Source organism: Haliotis rufescens, unplaced genomic scaffold (assembly GCF_023055435.1).
Source record: "Haliotis rufescens isolate VD_foot unplaced genomic scaffold, xgHalRufe1.0.p SCAF_9, whole genome shotgun sequence".
In the NCBI taxonomy this organism is placed as follows: Eukaryota; Metazoa; Mollusca; class Gastropoda; order Lepetellida; family Haliotidae; genus Haliotis; species Haliotis rufescens.
The window spans coordinates 41,350,661-41,371,968 of record NW_025964383.1 but is presented as its reverse complement, the minus strand read 5'-3'; the positions used below and the strand labels follow the sequence as shown (position 1 = coordinate 41,371,968).

The following is a 21,308-nucleotide window of genomic DNA, read 5'->3' as shown; positions in this document are numbered from 1 at the left end:
ACCAGATCCCGTTAGTCGACAAGCATAGTCGCCTTTTACGTCAAGCATGGGTTGCTGAAGACCTATTCAAACCCAGATCTTCAAGGGTCGGTGGTTATGCTAAGCGACATGGTTATGTGCTTGTCATCATACTCTGACGGCGTTGGGCTTTGCTCATAATATCAATCTCTGATCCTCACGGGTCCACTACACAACAGATGCGGCCCTGTACGTAACAATGATACACGAACAATTCCGTTATTTACAAGTATCCAGAATCGTCAGATCCAGGGTTTGGTTTGGACAGATTCTGTGTAATTCTATACATGAAAAGGAATGAAAACAATTTCACCAATGTGAAATTATGTCTTGCAATGTTATTAGGGATCAGTGCTATCGTAACATGTAATAGAACGGTTTTATTACCGTCAGTAACATAACGTTTGATGACGTTTGTCAATACGCTTAACTCTACATTATGACGTTTGCTGAATGCGTTTCTCATTTAATAATTCAAAGAAACCTAAGCAGTTTTCCACGCTCAACCTGACGAGAAAAACTCTAACAAAGAACCCGGGCACTAAAAGGACCCGAATCCCATTAGCAAATGGGAACTTTCAACATTCTCAGCCTTAACTATCTAAGATAGTGTGATCAATGACCCGATTTAATGTTGTTTATGGATTATCATTGCAAAACAATTGTACAGAAACCCTTGCAAGTCTAGGCAGGATGGTATCTTCATAACACGTCAGCTACCCCCCATGACGGTAGGATAATGCTGCTCCGCATGACGTCGGCAGCGTTACGTCACGATCTCGCAAATCTCGTTTGATTCCGAGATTATGACCCATGTCATATCGCCGTATATCGTGCGACCCGCTACTTCATGCCTAAGTATGTGCGTGCGTTCGATTCCCGTACCATATTAAAGAGAATGGTGTTTATTTAAAAGTTGCTAAAATTTCATTAATTGATTTTGGCTGTGTGAGATACCCCACGTTCCGTGTCTGGCGCGTGATAATTAGTTTTAAAGAATGTTGTATTTGACCTCTGGGGCAGGGTTACCTTCTGAAAACTGCTACTTCGTCTTTAAACCACAGAGGCTTTCGAAACCGTTTTGTTTCCTTGCGCAGGGTATGATCATTCTTCGCGCAAATTGTATTGATATCAAATAACGATCGATCAGAAAACGTCATTCACTGTTACAATCAAACAACTAGAGATAAATGGTCAATACTAGTATACATTCTAATTATTGAAACCATATACCGCGATTGTGACATCACAAGGATTGCATTTTGTTTTTCGAGCTGCAAACATGTGTTGTCTTTTATTGATTGCGTGACCTATTTTTTCAGCGACAGATGTGCATGCAAGTGATGGATCGCATTATCCTCTAAACATCACACAACTCCATTTCATGGTTCAAGTATTATTCAACACGTCTGCGACAGATTCAGCAAATGTAATCAAGAACACATACATTGAACGCTTGTTAACGTGTGTACCTTTGGTCATTGACATATGTGGCACTTGTCCTCTCGTGACCTGTGGTTTGGTGGTCGTGGGTGCACTAGAGACCATTGGGTTGCATGATTGACATCGTCAACGACGACCTACGCCGTCGGGGTACGATGACACGCAATTACCCACCTCCCCGGGCCTGAACCCCCCCCCCCCCCCCCCCCCCCCCACACACACACACACACACACACACCTCCCCTTTTGGTCGCCCTTACGACCAGAATAGATGGCTGGGCATCAGTTCTAACCCGGAATTCCGACAAGGTGTTTTAAGAAGAGTGAGTGAGTGAGTGAGTGAGTGAGTGAGTGAGTGAGTGAGTGAGTGAGCGAGCTCCAAAAGTATTTCAGTTCTATCCCGGCGTGTCTGCTTGATGTGGGTGGATAGACCGAACTTATGCATGTCTTACACAGGTGTTTTAAGAAGAGTGAGTGAGTGAGTGAGTGAGTGAGTGAGTGAGTGAGTGAGTGAGTGAGTGAGCTCCAACAGTATTTCAGTTCTATCCCGGCGTGTCTGCTTGGTGTGGGTGGATAGACCGAACTTATGCATGTCTTACACAGGTGTTTTAAGAAGAGTGAGTGAGTGAGTGAGTGAGTGAGTGAGTGAGTGAGTGAGTGAGTGAGTGAGTGAGCTCCAACAGTATTTCAGTTCTGTCCCGGCGTGTCTGCTTGATGTGGGTGGATAGACCGAACTTATGCATGTCTTACACAGGTGTTTTAAGAAGAGTGAGTGAGTGAGTGAGTGAGTGAGTGAGTGAGTGAGTGAGCGAGCTCCAAAAGTATTTCAGTTCTACCCCGGCGTGTCTGCTTGATGTGGGTGGATAGACCGAACTTATGCATGTCTTACACAGGTGTTTTAAGAAGAGTGAGTGAGTGAGTGAGTGAGTGAGTGAGTGAGTGAGTGAGCGAGCTCCAAAAGTATTTCAGTTCTACCCCGGCGTGTCTGCTTGATGTGGGTGGATAGACCGAACTTATGCATGTCTTACACAGGTGTTTTAAGAAGAGTGAGTGAGTGAGTGAGTGAGTGAGTGAGTGAGTGAGTGAGTGAGTGAGCGAGCTCCAACAGTATTTCAGTTCTACCCCGGCGTGTCTGCTTGATGTGGGTGGATAGACCGAACTTATGCATGTCTTACACAGGTGTTTTAAGAAGAGTGAGTGAGTGAGTGAGTGAGTGAGTGAGTGAGTGAGTGAGTGAGTGAGTGAGCGAGCTCCAACAGTATTTCAGTTCTACCCCGGCGTGTCTGCTTGATGTGGGTGGATAGACCGAACTTATGCATGTCTTACACAGGTGTTTTAAGAAGAGTGAGTGAGTGAGTGAGTGAGTGAGTGAGTGAGTGAGTGAGTGAGTGAGTGAGCGAGCTCCAACAGTATTTCAGTTCTACCCCGGCGTGTCTGCTTGATGTGGGTGGATAGACCGAACTTATGCATGTCTTACACAGGTGTTTTAAGAAGAGTGAGTGAGTGAGTGAGTGAGTGAGTGAGTGAGTGAGTGAGTGAGTGAGTGAGTGAGTGAGTGAGTGAGTGAGTGAGTGAGTGAGTGAGTGAGTGAGTGAGCGAGCTCCAACAGTATTTCAGTTCTACCCCGGCGTGTCTGCTTGATGTGGGTGGATAGACCGAACTTATGCATGTCTTACACAGGTGTTTTAAGAAGAGTGAGTGAGTGAGTGAGTGAGTGAGTGAGTGAGTGAGTGAGTGAGTGAGTGAGTGAGTGAGCGAGCTCCAACAGTATTTCAGTTCTACCCCGGCGTGTCTGCTTGATGTGGGTGGATAGACCGAACTTATGCATGTCTTACACAGGTGTTTTAAGAAGAGTGAGTGAGTGAGTGAGTGAGTGAGTGAGTGAGTGAGTGAGCGAGCTCCAAAAGTATTTCAGTTCTACCCCGGCGTGTCTGCTTGATGTGGGTGGATAGACCGAACTTATGCATGTCTTACACAGGTGTTTTAAGAAGAGTGAGTGAGTGAGTGAGTGAGTGAGTGAGTGAGTGAGTGAGTGAGTGAGCGAGCTCCAACAGTATTTCAGTTCTACCCCGGCGTGTCTGCTTGGTGTGGGTGGATAGACCGAACTCATGCATGCCTTACACATTTACCACTCCTCAGGATCATAACAAGGACGAGTCGGGATTCGACCTCACGATCATAGGTTCCTGGAATGCCTAAGGTACGCAACTCTGTATGTTTCGCCAGTTCGTATCCGCCTTTTCATGCAAAATGAAAGCCCAATCTCACATTATCCTAGGAAAAGTCCCTGCGCGCGGAAGACAAACGGCCACCTGAGGCGTTCGAACTACAATTTTGCACAAATGCACTTATCTATGTAAGTGCGAGGCGAGTTGAAACGGGGTTCACATTTAATATTATTGCTCTTATATAGCGATGTGCATTCGTGTGTGTGTCTGTGTGTGTGTTTCTCAGACTACGCGTGACGACACCAGTGGATGACTGTAGATGCGCGCTTTACATTTGTTACAACAGGTTCGTCGGAACGGAAAAGACAGCAACAGCGTTAAGACGCCGTGGAATGGCCTTGACCCACGAACACCAACGTCGAAAACGGCACTTGACAAAGACAGTACAACGTTTGCGGATCCGAGACTGGCAGAGGGTGCGTTTTATTGACTTTTACTGCTTTTTATTAGAAATGTCTGGAATCTGTGAACAATCGCAATGATCGTAAAAATACCTGCTTCATTATGCTCATTGCTGTGTGCTGAGAATGTCAGATCCGCATGTTCCTTAAAGGGGAAGTGTACACGCAAAAATCAATTTCTTTCTTTTTCTAAACAAAACGCAATGTTAGAATTAGTTAGTATCTGTGTTTGAAAATATACACTCACTTTTTCCACAGTGAAAGTAGGAAGCTCACAATACTGTGAAAATGATATGCCGTTATGAGGCCTTCGTTTTTCGAGCTAAACATGCCTGAGTTACCCCCCTTAGATTATGACGTAATTGGTGCCAATTCAACTGGGTCCCTGTCTATTCTCAACGCAAAAGATATCAAGTACCAGTTTGCGGTAAAACAACATGGCCTACGACACACTCCGGCGCAGTGGTGACTCAGCATAACACTATGCTGGCTGGCATCTGAGACGCTAGATTCACACACCTGTACCTACACCACGTGAAGCGGCTCTAACAAAGCATGATGACGTCATAATGTTTATCAATTGGCACCAATGATGTCATATTGCAAGGGGCATAAGCCATGGTGTTTTTGTTATGGAAATAGAACACTTCGTAAATGTGAAATATAAATCGTTTTAATGCAAAAATTATGTGAATTAATTGTGATATTATTATATTTTTGTCTATGACACAACTAGGTTAACACTTTTAATGTGGAAAAAGCACAAGAAAAATAGGTTCATTTCCGTGTGAACTTGCCCTTTAAGACGTCATGTGCACGTCACCATGTTTTGAGATACTCATTGATATAATGCGTGTAATATCGCCTATGATACCAGTATCAAATACATCACCATCGAATAACCATTTCTTGTTTGTTACATTTTAGCCACCATCAAACATGTATGTATCCTTTATCCCGGCAGTTTATAAATAGAAAACCAAATGTTTTAAATACCACGTGCAATAAAAATTGATACCAATCACATAAATCATTAACACAAATCATGAACCACTTTTGACCAAAGTCAAGGATTACACCTAGATACACATACTTTTTCGACGCTTTCTTTTTTATAACCTAATTTCTCTCTTTCTTTGGGTGATATGCTTCAAACTCTTTTCCACTCTACTGACAAACAATGAATTGTATTGTCACAAGTATAGACTACATGTACACCATAACAAGCTAAATTTGGACAATTTAGCGACTTGATGTTATTATTATGAACAGTTTCACACGTACTGTAAATATTGAGAAGATGTGAATAACAATAAAGACACAATGAAATTCTCTGTTTTATTTTCCATACTTCTGCTGAAATAATCGCCAGACGGATATCAGTTGGCGGATGTGATGACCACGGCGACCTGGACAAGAGCGCCGCAACTACAGATAACCAGTCTTATCTCCATCACCCTCCGCGCTGTTTTATACTGTGTAAACATCCAAACACGGCGCTCAGTTTGCGTGTGCTCTTCCCAACGTGAGGCTATAAACACAGGGATTCCGATAAAACATTTCATTTACATAGACAGTTAATGGAATTTTCATGACTCCTATTGGTGTGTTTTGTTAAAGATGAATAAATAGTGTCTGCGGCTTCAGAAATAAACAGGCAAATGCGCCTACAACAATACAACACTAGCCGAACGAGTACACTTCCGACATTATCCTTCCCTGAATATTTATCAAGTCAACATATGGTTGACTATTTGTGCTTAAAAGATTGACATTCAAGAAAAACGGGTGTGAGCTGTCATATTCAATGTATTTCAACACCAACACGATTACATTGAAGCAAGTGGGTGATCTCGACAACCTTATCCCAAAATCTTATACCTATTTTCGAGCTATTCTAAGCAGGACAAAGGAGGGCCTGTGGTTATATTATGAGCTTATAATTGTGGCTTTTCTCGCACAGTTAGCTGGGTGTATTTAAAAGCTAAATTCCTCCCTCGCCTAATCCACCAAAAACGGTTATCAGCATGTATCCGCAGTTACATTGATAATACGACTCCGTGATTCTTTGTTCGGATTTAATCAAGTTCGAATTTTGAATCATCTCGTGACCTTGTGTGACCTTTTCGTGCCGATCACGAAATACTGCCGACAGGAAGATAGTTTTCGGCTCTTGAAATAGTTTCGGGGAGTCAGTGGCACATTATTGGATTCAAGTGACGATTAGGGAGTATGACATTATTTGGCTTATCAAAGGGCGGTGTTACCCGTGGATATATACTGAACGATTTAAGTAACGCCCGTCGGGATCAAATCTCAATGCATGGCTGATTTTTGCAATTTCTGTCAGTCATAAAGAGCAAATATCTGTCTGGATTTGGCAGACATGAATTAATGACAGCTGGACCTGCGACAAATATGAGGCGACTTTACTGAATTAAAGACTTCGAAAAGAATTAGTGCAGAGAGACAGTTGTTTTATGCCGCAGTGTTCAAGCAGACTCCTAAGGACAATAAAAAATTCCCTTCTCATATAAAAAACGGATACTGAAAGCAAAAATAATTACGCATTCATTTTTTAATGGTGGCTAAAATGAAACAAACAAGAACTGGTGATGTATTTGATACGGGTGTTAAAGCTTTTTCTACCATGAATTTGGAATTTACTCGATTCTGATTGGTCAATCAGAGGCTATTAAATCACAATAAACCCCCTCTGATTGAAACAGCTGGTTTGACGGCCGTATCACCGCGGAAGCTAATATTCAAAGAATAGTACTTTTTTCAGTCATTGTCGGTAGGATATTTAAATAATTATATCTACAATTACAGGTTACAAAATGCACGGCTGCGGTTACTACAATATTCAAAGGATATGTGGCAATACATTTCATGCAGAAAACACGATAGAAATCTACAAAGGGAATGTTTTTACGTTTTGGAGACACTAGAGAGCTTGGAATTTTGGCGCTTTTCTAGATACGACAGTGACGTCATATCTTTTGCGTCACAATGAGTGACATGACGTCATAATGGTGACGCGCGATGTAGAGCGAAAGCCTTGGAAAGCTTGCTTTGTTTTCTTTAGTGATGCCAACCTCATGTTAGCTTACCAAGTTGCCGTGCTTATATGCTTTCAATGCCTGTCATATGTTCGAGTGAAATATTAGGGTATAAACAAACTGCTTGAGTATATATACAGCACCATATTTTGTTCGGGGATTTCGTAATTCAGATCGATAACCCACTCAAAACACTGGACTAAACCCATGCCGCTTTACTCAGTATATTTGCTAACACCAAAGAGTTCGTGTTTCATTTAGTCATGGTAGAATGGAGATAAACATACTGTGTTTTCAATGTAGAGCTAGGTTACCTGTAGATTTACCGCGATAAATTGAATTTGGAACCGGACGCGCAGCGTGAGGTTTCAAATGTTAAATTTAGCGCGGTTAAATTGAAAACACAGTATGTTTATCTCCTAATTATAGACCTTAGATTCGCAGTGTTTTGGCGACTTTTTCAAACTAGTAACGTTTTGATAACGTTTGAAATTTTTTGATCAACTACAATTTTCAAGTGTATATTTTTTTGCACGGCAGTTTAAATACAATACAGACATCTAAACGGGTCTTCAGAGTGACCAACAGCCGCTTCAACCACTTCGCCACGCCATCAATCCTGCCAGATGAGAACCTACCCTAAGCTTGTGTCGACCTGATATTCTGCCAGAAAAGGTCTCCATATACTTCATGCTTGTCGGTCTTCAGCAACCCATGCTTGTTGTAAAAGGTGACTATGCTTGTCGTAAGAGGCGACTAACGGGCTCGGGTGGTCAGCCTTGCTGACTTGGTTCATTCATGCCATCGTATCCCAATTACCTAGATAGATGCTCATGACGTCGATCACTGGGTTGTCTGGTCCAGACTCGATTATTTACAGACCGCCGTCATATAGCTGGAATATTGCGGCGATAAACAACAAACAAACAAACAAACAAACAAACATGCTTCTCATGGCTACAAACAAACATAAAACCATCAATCGTCACTTAACTGACTGCCTTTTTAGCGTTGTTCATGCTTTCAGTCACTAGGTTACCAGCCTCGATTAGTTACAGGCCGCCGTGATGCAGCAGCTGGAATAGTGCCGACTGCGGCATTTAACAACATTCACTCACTATAATGAGACGTATGTGAGCATCATTCAAAATGGTTCAGTTGAGTTATGTCTCTTCATCAGGAACAACATCTATTCTATTTCTCGACGACGGACGTCTGTACGAGTTGTTCTCACCCGTTGTCACCTTCTGCAACACAAACATGAGTTGTGTGTTCAATACAAGATGTGCAGCATCCCCAAGTCATTTAGAGGCGAGCCGCCTCCGTGGTCTTGTGGTAGAGCGTCCGCCCGGAGAGCGGAAGGTCCGGGGTTCGATCCCCGGCCGCGTCATACCAAAAGACGTTAAAAGATGGTACTTGTTGTTACCCTGTCTGGCGCTCGACATTAAGGGGCTAAAACAAGGACTGGTCGGCTCGGAGTCAGTATACTGTGTCTGAGTGGGGTATTCATGTTAAACTGCGGCATGGTATCTCAGTGAGCTAGCACTATAAATCGGCATCAGTCCGGACTAGTACAAGCAGCCACAGGCACACACGTGCATGCACGTCGCTATATAAGTGCAATAATCTTGGACGCGACGTTAAACCCAATTTCACCTCACCTCATTTAGAGGCGACCCGTGAAGATCCGGGGTAGAATATGTCTTCTGTAGCCCATGCTTGCCTTAAAAGGCGACCATGCTTGCCGTAAGGTGCGACTAATGGTTACGGGTGATCAGGCTTGCTGATTGGTTGGTGGATGTCATCGTATCCCAATTACCTAGATCGATGCTCATGATATCAATCACTGGGTTCGTGGTCCAGACTCGATTATTTACAGACCGTCGTCATGTAGCTGGAATATTGCTAAGTGCTGCGTTAAACGACAAGCATCATCACATCATTTAGAAGCCTAGGACAGAATAGCCACTCCACCCCACAGTCATTATATGACGGCGGACTGTAAATAATCGAGTCTGGACCAGACAATCCAGTGAGCTGCATTCCCTGTCGTTGGGTTACGATGCCAACCATGCAGTTAACCAAGTCACGACTAGCGCACGTTGCTAGGACCAAATCTTACCCTCACTCATTAATGTTAATTAATGAGGTATCTTTAAATGTAATGTGAAGAAAGGCAATTTAGTCAGGTGTTCGTTACCTGTATTTTCATCTTTGCTACCATTTCCAAGAAAAGTAGAGAAGGCTTACAGTTTACTGGCATTTGGTCTGGAGATTAAATTTTTTTTTTTTCAGTTGCAGCTGCAAAACCAGATATATTATTTTAACTATTATATAACTATAAGCCTGATTTTTTATGAAAACACTTTGCAACAATGTAATTATTGTGACAGACAACTTTAATTTTTCAACAGCCTGATTCGTTTTATCAAGAACTTTCTGGGAGAGTTTGTTTTATTCGACAAAATCCCTTTCCCACCCCGCACACCATACCCAGAACATCAAATGGTCGTTCCCTATTATGCATTAGTACAATGGTACAAAAGTGACAATTAGAGTTTCTCGTTGGAAGCGTCTCTAAATCTTCGACTACGGCCTCCGTAAAGCGAAACCAAGTTGTGTTACCCAACCGTTCTTGACGTCCCCAGCAATACACGTCGTTGGACAAATCCCTGCAATCTACTCCCCTCATTGTGAACCTCACAGAACAATGGTCGGGGATCTAGTTTTCGTCATGAGGCGAGAGTGCTGAGAGTAGCCGAACTCGGACACAATACCCGTGTCACGGCGAGATCCCGACACACTACACGCTAATACATCAATGGCGTACCCTTGGTCTTCAACAGACAAACAAATTGCCAGATTTGGGGGATCAGTGTTACGGTTGTTTCTGGGGGTGGATGGGGGTAAGGGGGGACATGTCAGTCAGGGGGTCATCTTACCGGCTCCAATTTCTGCCAGTGTTGTGAAACCGTGACTGGAGCATATTCTACATGTATGTCTGTACACTGCCTGGAGCATATTCTACATGTATGTCTGTACACTGCCTGGAGCATGTTCTACACGTATGTCTGTACACTGCCTGGAACATATTCTACACCTATGTCTGTACACTGCCTGGAACATGTTCTACACCTATGTCTGTACACTGCCTGGAGCATGTTCTACACCTATGTCTGTACACTGCCTGGAGCATGTTCTACACGTATGCCTGTACACTGCCCGGAACATGTTCTACACCTATGTCTGTACACTGCCTGGAGCATATTCTACATGTATGTCTGTACACTGCCTGGAACATATTCTACATCTATGTCTGTACACTGCCTGGAACATGTTCTACACCTATGTCTGTACACTGCCTGGAACATGTTCTACACGTATGTCTGTACACTGCCTGGAACATGTTCTACACCTATGTCTGTACACTGCCTGGAACATGTTCTACACGTATGTCTGTACACTGCCTGGAACATGTTCTACACGTATGTCTGTGCACTGCCCCGAACATGTTCTACACGTATGTCTGTACACTGCCTGGAACATGTTCTACACGTATGTCTGTATTCTGCCCGGAACATGTTCTACATGTATGTCTGTACACTGCCTGGAACATGTTCTACACGTATGTTTGTACACTGCCTGGAACATGTTCTACACGTATGTCTGTATTCTGCCCGGAAGATGTTCTACTTCTATGTTTGTACACTGCCTGGAACATGTTCTACATCTATGTCTGTACACTGCCCGGAACATGGTCTACACGTATGTCTGTACACTGCCCGGAACATGGTCTATACGTATGTCTGTACACTGCCCGGAACATAGTCTACACGTATGACTGTACACTGCCCGGAACATGGTCTATACGTATGCCTGTAAACTGCCCGGAACATGGTCTATACGTATGTCTGTACACTGCCCGGAACATGGTCTATACGTATGTCTGTACACTGCCCGGGACATGATCTGTACGTATGTCTGTACACTGCCCGGAACATGGTCTACACGTATGTCTGTACACTGCCCGGAACATGGTCTATACGTATGTCTGTAAACTGCCCGGAACATGGTCTACACGTATGTCTGTACAATGCCCGGAACATGTTCTACACGTGTGTCTGTACAATACCTGGCACATATTCTACACCTATGTCTGTACACTGCCCGGAACATGTTCTACATGTTTGTCTGTAAACTGCCTGGAACATGTTCTACACCTATGTTTGTACACTGCCCGGAAAATTTTCTACATGTATGTCTGTACTTTGTCTGGAACATGTTCTACACGTATGTCTGTACACTGCCTGGAACATGTTGTACACGTATGTCTGTACACTGCCCGGTTTATGTTCTAAACGTATGTCTGTACACTGCCTGGAACATATTCTACACTTATGTTTGCACACTGCCCCGAACATGTTCTTCATGTATGTCTGTACTCTGCCCGGAACATGTTCTACACGTATGTCTGTACACTGCCCGGAACATGTTCTACACGTATGTCTGTACACTGCCCGGAACATGTTCTACACGTATGTCTGTACACTGCCCGGAACATGTTCTATACGTATGACTGTACACTGCCCGGAGCATGGTCTATACGTATGTCTGTACACTGCCAGGGACATGGTCTATACGTATGTCTGTACACTGCCAGGGACATGGTCTATACGTATGTCTGTACACTGCCAGGGACATGGTCTATACGTATGTCTGTACACTGCCCGGAACATGGTCTATACGTATGTCTGTACACTGCCAGGGACATGGTCTATACGTATGTCTGTACACTGCCCGGGACATGGTCTATACGTATGTCTGTACACTGCCCGGAACATGGTGTACACGTATGTCTGTACACTGCCCGGAACATGGTCTATACGTATGTCTGTACACTGCCCGGAACATGGTCTATACGTATGTCTGTACACTGCCCGGAACATGGTCTATACGTATGTCTGTAAACTGCCCGGAACATGGTCTATACGTATGTCTTTACACTGCCCGGAACATGGTCTATACGTATGTCTGTACACTGCCCGGAACATGGTCTACACGCATGTCTGTACACTGCCCGGAACATGGTCTATACGTATGTCTGTACACTGCCCGGAACATGGTCTATACGTATGTCTGTACACTGCCCGGAACATGTTCTACACCTATGGCTGTACACTGTCTGGAGCATGTTCTACACGTATGTCTGTACACTGCCCGGAACATGGTCTATACGTATGTCTGTACACTGCCCGGAACATGTTCTACACGTATGTCTGTACACTGTCTGGAACATGTTCTACACGTATGTCTGTACACTGCCCGGAACATGTTCTACATGTATGTCTGTAGATTGCCTGGAACGTGTTCTACACGTATGTCTGTACACTGTCTGGAACATGTTCTACATGTATGTCTGTAGATTGCCTGGAACATGTTCTACATTGCCCGGAACATGTTCTACACTGCCTGGAACATGTTCCACATGTATGTCTGTACACTGCCTGGAACATCTTTACACGTGTGTCCTCAACTGCCTGGAACATATTCTACATTGCCCGGAACATGTTCTACATTGCCTGGAACGTGTTCCACATGTATGTCGGTACATTGCCTGGAACATGTTCTACATTGCCCGGAACATGTTCTACACTGCCTGGAACATGTTCTACATTGCCTGGAACGTGTTCCACATGTATGTCGGTACATTGCCTGGAACATGTTCTACATTGCCCGGAACATGTTCTTCATTGCCTGGAACGTGTTCCACATGTATGTCGGTACATTGCCTGGAACATGTTCTACACTGCCTGGAATATGTTCTACATGTAGGTCTGTACACTGCCTGGAACATCTTTTACACGTGTGTCTGTACACTGCCTGGAACATGTTCTACACGTGTGTTTGTACAATGCCCGGAACATGTTCTACACTGCCTGGAACATGTTCCACATGTATGTCTGTCTGTAAACTGGAACATGTTCTACACGTGTGTCTGTACACTGCCTGGATTATGTTCTACATTGCCCGGAACATGTTCTACACTGCCTGGAACATGTTCCACATGTATATCTGCACATTGCCCTGAACATGTTCTACACTGCATGGAACATGTTCCACATGTATGTCTGTACACTGCTTGGAACATGTTCCACGTGTAAGTCTGTCTGTCAGGAACATGTTCTACCGTAACGCAGTGGACGAATGTTGTTTTACGCCACAGTCATCAATTAACACCCATAACACATGCGATGACCGAGTGTGGACCAAGTAATCCGGTGACTGAGAGCATGAGCTACCATCCACACCATCGTGATGCAACGACACACACTCAGGCAGGTCAGTAAGCCTGACCATCCGATCCGCATTTTTGACAAACAGTTGGTGGCGGTGCCTAAGCCGGAGCCCCTAGGAGCCGAAGGGTCTGACCCACGTTAATCTGCATCACACTCATCTGAACCGCCCCTCTTCACGTACCTCACACCTATCTCCCCCTTCCCCTTTCCCAAGTGACCGCCTCCGTGGTCTAGTGATAGCGTCCGCCCGATGAGCGGAAGGTACGGGGTTCGATCCCCCGCCGCGTCATACCAAAAGACGTTTAAAGATGGTACTTGTTGTTACCCTGTCTGGCGCTCGGCATTAAGGGGCTAAAACATGGACTGGTCGACTCGGAGTCAGTATAATGTGTCTTAGTGGGGTTTTCATGTCAAAGTGCGGCATGGTATCTCAGTGAGCTAGCACTATAAATCGGCATCAGTCCGGACCAGTACAAGCAGCCACACACAAACGTGCATGCACGTCGCTATATAAGTGCAATTATCTTGGACGCGACGTCAAACCCAATTTCATCTTCACCTCATCGGCTCCTCGCACTGACCTCGATCAAATCTATATCTCTAACCCCTATTACTCCCCAAATCCCGCTCATCCATCCCTGTACAACGTTGCTCATCCCGATCTCCGCCCTCCCTGCATCCCTGTCCACAGTCACCCCCTCTCCAGCATCCCGTCACATCTCCTCACTGCCCCCATTCACCTACCCGTGCCCCCCTCTCCGCTCACCCCAGCCAGCGATAGCTTCCCATCCCTCGTTAATCACCTTCAGACGTCGACCCTGACAGCGAAATACCGGGGTGCACTCTCCCTGATCTCGTTGTTACCTTGTTAGATCGGGTGGCGTTCATAGTCTGTCTTACACATCGCCCTGCCCTTGTGTCAAGTTCCCCCCCATTACAGCTGGGATTTACTGGCCAGACCCTATACCCCTAACTCCCGAGCACTACAGAAACAGGCGTTGACGTTTAATTGGAAGGATCACGTTTACAATGGAATGTATGTCGCTACCCGAAACGCCATGCGTTCTTTCTAAATACAATAATGATCATATATAGCTTATCAAACGGTTTTAGTTTAAGATGTGGCCATAGTCCTGGATCATAACGACTGACCGATTCTATGAACCTGTATCGCAGATCGTCGAAAAACACAGCACGGCCGAGGTGTTAACGCGGTGTGAGTTTACACTTGTGATAATATACACATGTGATAATATTCCACTTTCCTGTAAACACATCATCTATGTCATTAATGACAATGGAAATATATAGTAGATAAAATGCACGATGTCAGGTCGTGGCCTTGAGGGAGGATGGGTAGAAATCCAAGTAACGGTGTCAGCAAACATGTGCCATACGTTAAATATATATAAGGTAATCATATCAAGATGTAACCGCCACCCCACTCCCACCCAAACCACCCGACTCCTAAGCATTCAGGATATGAAACTGACGAAACATACTGTAGTCAGATGATGTGATTGTATTCCGATCTGGTTCCAGATATTTCACGGAATTTCGTGAAATGTTAACTACAATATGAAGGGAACACGAGACAGAGAGACAAAGAGAGAGAGGGGGAGAGAGAGCAATAATGATAGAGACTACTTTGCTATGTTACATAATGTTTATAATTAGATATAGTTCCTTATGTTCAGATATTTGTAAGAGTTATTCACAGACTACCTTATAATCTACACAGAGAGAGAGAGAGAGAGAGAGAGAGAGGGAGAGAGAGAGAGAGAGAGAGAGACAGGGAGAGTTCGTGCTCAATGAGAGAACAGAAGCAAACCCCGACTAAGTGTTGAAACGTGACAGACATCGGAGATTTAGTATGAAAGCTGGAATTTTAGAAATTGGCACGTAGTGATAAATTTCTACAAATCACAAATCTTCTTGAAGGACTACTAGACTACGGGTAGACAAATACCTTTAAGCTGTATGTCCCTCTCGCTTAGACTACCACTAATTGGCTCGAAACCCAATCTCTAATTGATAGTGATTTATCAACTCCGTTTCAGTAGCCTCGACACATGGTAACGCGAGATGCACGCCGCCATCTTGGCATAACACAAACTGATGACGTAATGCTCATAAATTACGGAGTGTCGCCCCATCGCCTGTTCCATTGGTTGATTATGTGACTGTCACGATCCAGATGTATGCCTTTAAACTGATGTCACTCGCTGAATGGTCTGGGCCTCTATTTAGTGTCTATTGAAATTGGGTCTCTCTTTAATTCATCAGGATCTCGTTAAGGGCTAAATTGGCGGACAGAAGCACCGCCTCTGGATGTCGAGATTATTAGCCTCTGCTTTGCCTCGATACATATACAGCAATTGAATAAGCCTACAACAAAACGATTTCGCCTATCGCTTCTTCTTTTCCACTTTTATGACGTTTTGATGTTCTACGCGTTCTTTCATTGAATGAATCGCACTTGAAGAAATGCAAACATATTACCTTCATTGCCCTATATGTAATTTGCACTTAGTAATTTCATCAACTTCATCATGAAAACATGAAACTAACAGTACACTAGATAACATTCCGCAGGATCTGGGTGATAACAGTGAGTCGTAATTTATTACAATTATTGGTTTCAAAATATTTCTTTCCTTTTTGAATCAATCATTGTGTTTACTCTACTGTTGTTGTTTTTATTCGGTAAAATTGAAAAATACTGCTTTTGTTCTTTTCTAGACTTTATCACTGTACATAATATGTTAGTATAATAACGTATTCACACAATCAAACATGTAATAAATAAATCATAATATGTTTGATATTGATTAAACGCAGTGATACAATATTATAATTCATCTTTAGCGTTAGAGGCAATAGGGTCAGGAGTTTAAATCTGAAAAGATTTGTGTGGGTTCTAAATGATCTGGTGTTTCCTCTACAATTGAAACGTAAATAGATCATGAATTAATTGACGTAAAGAACCCAAAGACCCACAGCCTAAAAAACCTTAAAATGTTTGAGTTATAGACAAACGAATATCGGGGAGACATGATTTGAATCACATTCTAAGATGTCCACAATCAGTAATGGTCGGACAGTGTATTCACGGTATGTGTTTACAGATTAAACGTCTTAAACGTTATATTGTGATTTTGTTTTCTTATTTACATTCAGTAGTGCTGCAGGAACAGATGCATCAAAGTTGCATCCTCGAGATGCAACGACAGATTTTTAACCGAGTGTTTACCCTATGGTAATCACTTGTTTTATTGCACTTGCTCTGGTTACCGCGGCGATGGGTGATTATAAAAATATTCTTAATGAGAGTGTGTTTATTACGGTAAATATTAACATTTTTCGGTTATTCCTTTCAATAAGTGTTTGAAAAAACCTACATGTATTAAAATCTAGTTTCTTTGAAGATGAAATTATGGACAAAATGATGATACATATTTTTATATGAAACACTTTTAATGATAGGTACAAACAAGAAATGTCGGCATTTTGCTCTTCATAAAGAGCATCGCATTTCCGTTCCCGCTGACCAATTCAAATCATCGGCAAATCCAGCCTCCTCAAACTTATCAATACTTCTTGTCATTTTCAACCCTTCAATTCGCATCCTCCCTTTAAATCTGATATACCGCCGTTCTCTTTTTATCTTCAACGTCACAATGGTCAAGATTGTATTTTATTCCACACCTATTGTCAAAACGTACCTGTCCGTAAAAAAAATATCGTATGCGCAATTAAGTACACGACAAGATAATACGAAAACATCCTGTGAAGTGGTCATGAAATTGCTTGTCGAGATTACCCTGATGCATCGGGGGTGACAAGCGTCGCACCTATCGACCGCTAGGGGGCGGTCTGGCTGTCATCTTTATATCAAAAGGTAGTGTTCTTACCTTTAAATGTGAGACTACCTGTAATAAGTTCTGACACTAGCGGACTTTGCCGAACGCTGACGCCGAACCTCGTTACACTCGTTTTTCTTTTAAAAACGCTTTTCTTTCTCTTAAAGTTAACAACGGCAAATCTCGTATGTTGCGTAGCGACAAAAGTATCGGGGGGATAATAGGACCCCCTACCTGTTTTCCACTCCTCCCTGGGGTAGTCGAACAAACTAGGAAAAGCTGCTATAATCACGATGAACAAGATGCTTTTGTACTACGCTCCACATCTTCGCTCTTCGCATCTTTCCTGTACAGACGGTTACAGGAGATCGGCGGCTCCCTCCTATAATGTGATCCTTAGGAATCTGGTCCATTCTGTGGCTATTCTTCCCCTACTCGGAGCGGGGGAAGTTAGACACCTGGTGGTATGTGAAAGGGGCGAAGTGGAGAAAATTATATGATTTGGACAAGTGAATGAGTTTTTCTCAAAAGGGAAACTTATTTCCTTTTCCTGTCGGTAACGTTGCGGTTCCTCCACATGAATACAAATCACTGGTTCTAAACGACCAGCCCTGACCTTTGCCCCGGGAAGAGATTTGTGTCACTGATTGACAATCTGGTATTGATCGCGAGATAAAAACCAAACATTAACCGAAAGGACACCGTCTTTAGATACAGTGCCGTAGCTGTAACAAGGTATCAGTGAAGCAGAAGCTTGTAATTATGAACTCAGCCATATTGTAACAATATATTCAGTTTGAAAAGAAAAAAAAAGGTTCTGCATCCCAAACATTCATTTACTGCATGTGTATTTTTTTCTAAAACGTATAATGATGTATGAACCTCATTCAGAGTAACAAAGATATCTGAAATAATGTTTTATATATATTTATGTTTTTAAATACGAGGGTATTTGTTTGAAAAGCGTTTGGGTGAAGTTGTTTTCAACCTTTTCTATTTACGATATCCATGTACACACATCGTGTGGGAAAGTACGCGTTTCTATTGAAACTATTTTTGTTGCAGCTAACACTTCCCAGCACATTACGGAAACGAAAGAATGTGCGTGAAAATGTCTCAAATACCTCGCAAAAATATATAATATATATTTAAAAGTTTGGAGGTGGTTTTTACGAACGACTTTTCCACCATTGAGATCACGCTCGTGAAACTGCTGCTCCGATCTGCTAAACCTTACGGATCTATTTAGAATCATTTGAGCTGAGAAGGGCTTTATATTCTGTAAGCTGTATCTAATTGTATGAGACTAGCAGAACACACAGATTGTGAAGCTATTAGGAAGTAGCGTTATGTATTGCAAGTCAGGAATATCGAGATAAACTCATTGCAAAATGCGACCCACCATCGACCTCCGCTTCGGGTCATCTCATAGGATCGTTAGCCGATGGTATTTAGTGAGAAAAGCGATTTCGCAACGGTACACCATCCAAATAAACAAAAGGATGAGGAGTCTAATCAAAACGCTTATAAAACAACAAACACACCAGGATTCGAACCGGCTAAAGCGCATGTTTACTCCCTCTCGACATGGCTATAGCTCAACAGACGTTTTTTATACTTTATATTCACAGTAAGACGTCGCCGGTATCGCGCAATCTCTCACCCCACGAAGGAACCTGCAACGTTGATGTTGGAAAAAACGTTGCCTTATCAAAACGTCATCGACGGTGGGGCTGCAAGGCACCATTCCCTTTCTCCGCATCCCAATAGCATCCGTGTTTCCTTGATAATCACAAGCCGGGCGTTTTGATGTTTTAATGATATACATCCAGTAGGTCTGGCTGTGCGACTCCCTGACCAACCGCCCCACCGCCATATGTCGCCCTCCTTGCTGTGCCTTCAACCCCCGCGATCAAATAAAATTCACGAATAAAAGAAAGCTTTGGAATTAAACTTTCCTGCAGCGAATATCCCCCATTTATATTTGAGATGGGGTCCTAAATGTTTACCTGCCGAGCGGTTGCTATGGAAACGTCTTAGTTTGTAAAAATATTGCCTATTAAACAGTGTCTAAACCGGTGAATGTATTCATAAGACGCACACCGTAACCTATACGTTTTCATGTCATTAAATAGTTTAGTTTCGAAGTAATAGGCCATGCACGACTGTACAGGATGCTGTGCACTCGAGACGGGGAATGGTCAAGTGACCATGTTAATCCTTACCTGTACAGTGATGGACAGTTTGCATTTAGTTTGGAATACCGATTTTCAGGTAAGAAGACGGTATTAGCAAATACCCCTCATCCTCGTCCCTCGTTCTCGAGGAAACAAGCCTTTTAGCTATATTTAAATGAAACATCTAATATTTTTGGTAGTTTTCAGTAAGTAGACATCTGTACATATATTTGTGTATTTTGGGTATATGTGTGGCATAATTTATCGTTGGTTACGCTATGAAGTGTTATATTGAATTTTAGAATGTAATTTTAGATATACTTTATCAAGTTTGAGGACTTAAAACGACTTATATCCAGTACTTGAGAACAAAGTTAATAACATATGGTACATGAGAACATTAGACTCCATATGAATAATTATTTCACCTGTTTTGAAATCAATTGAATTCAAAGATTCAATGAAATTAAATGTGTATAGCTACAAGCTAGTGTACAAAGAAACTAAACTATTTGTTTATTTATGTTTATTTTTTATTTTACCCGCTAAATTACTCACATGTACACCTTATGATACATTCATACATTCTGATATTATATATTGTGAGTCAGGCACGATCTATTCTATCGTCACAGAATACAGGATTTAGTAATTATACTTTTAATCAGATAGTATTAACTTATTACTCATTCTTCAGACAATCAATCGTAAAATAGTTCCTCAACGACCACATCTGGGACCTACCTTTGCCTATTGTAGAACGGTGTCGCCGTGAGGCTGAAGTATTGCCGAAGCTACGTTTTAACTCACTGTCACGGAACGACCCCTTTAGGATACGCGTATTGAGTTTTCTGAACATTTATTTGTTAATTCATAACGCACTAACAAGATAGTTACACCAACAATGCAATTGAATATCGTAGCGATAATTATTGCACTTAGAAGTCAAACGTGTTATTCATAACAAACGTTTCAATATTATCCGATTTTGCAGTAGTTTCCCAAAACAATAGCACACTCACTCCATAGCGGAAAACAGCAAAATAATCTATTCTTCGATGTTAAGACTGAAATACGTTTTCTATTATTTAACATAATTTTCTTTGAGCGAAAAACATTACCGTTCAATATTGTGTCTGATAAAACATAACAATAGTAACGTGTTTTTTGCAATGTTTGTTATTTCGACTCTGTAAAGCTGATTACAATGTGCGTAAAGCTTTAATATCTCTCTGATGAATAAGAGTGTGACGTTATCTTATCTACCTCTCGTATCGACAATGTGATCTTCGTATTATTTTATAGTGCAATACACGGCAAAGCGATAACAGGCTGAAACACTTTAATCAAAATTATTATAAATTTGTATACATTTGACATAATTTTCTTGATACCTTTTTAAAGCTCGTGAAATGTTAAACGATCTTAATCACATCAGCATTTTCAAATAGTGGTTATGAATCTCATCGCCCATATTATAATTTTTTTAATTAAGTGTTGAAATGTACGAAACCCGTAAATTAACCTGAACATGTTGTCGTGATGGTGATGATAATTGTTACTGAAAAAGGATTGACAACAAACAAACAAGAAATTCTCTTACATAATGAATAAATAACATGCGTACAAAGCTTCCACCGTGTCGGGAGGGTTGGTGTATGGTGTTATGACCAGCTGCCTTTTAGTACACTGTACTGGCACAATAAAATAGCACTTTAGCATGACGTACTATTAGCATGCGAAATGTCTTCGTTCTCTAAATAGAATCTGCCTAATTAATTATATATTTTTTTCAACCAGGATCCTACAATCCATTCTAA

At 42.3% G+C, this 21,308-nt stretch overlaps 1 long non-coding RNA gene across 1 annotated transcript in view; it reads left to right on the top strand.

The window, feature by feature from the left end:
- Window positions 1-19,468: 19,468 nt before the first annotated feature.
- LOC124112639 overlaps window positions 19,469-21,308 on the top strand; it is a 28,726-nt gene continuing 26,886 nt past the window's right edge. Inside the window, exon 1 of the long non-coding RNA XR_006857639.2 lies at window positions 19,469-19,585. This is a non-coding gene — a long non-coding RNA (uncharacterized LOC124112639). The remainder of the gene's footprint in view (window positions 19,586-21,308) is intronic.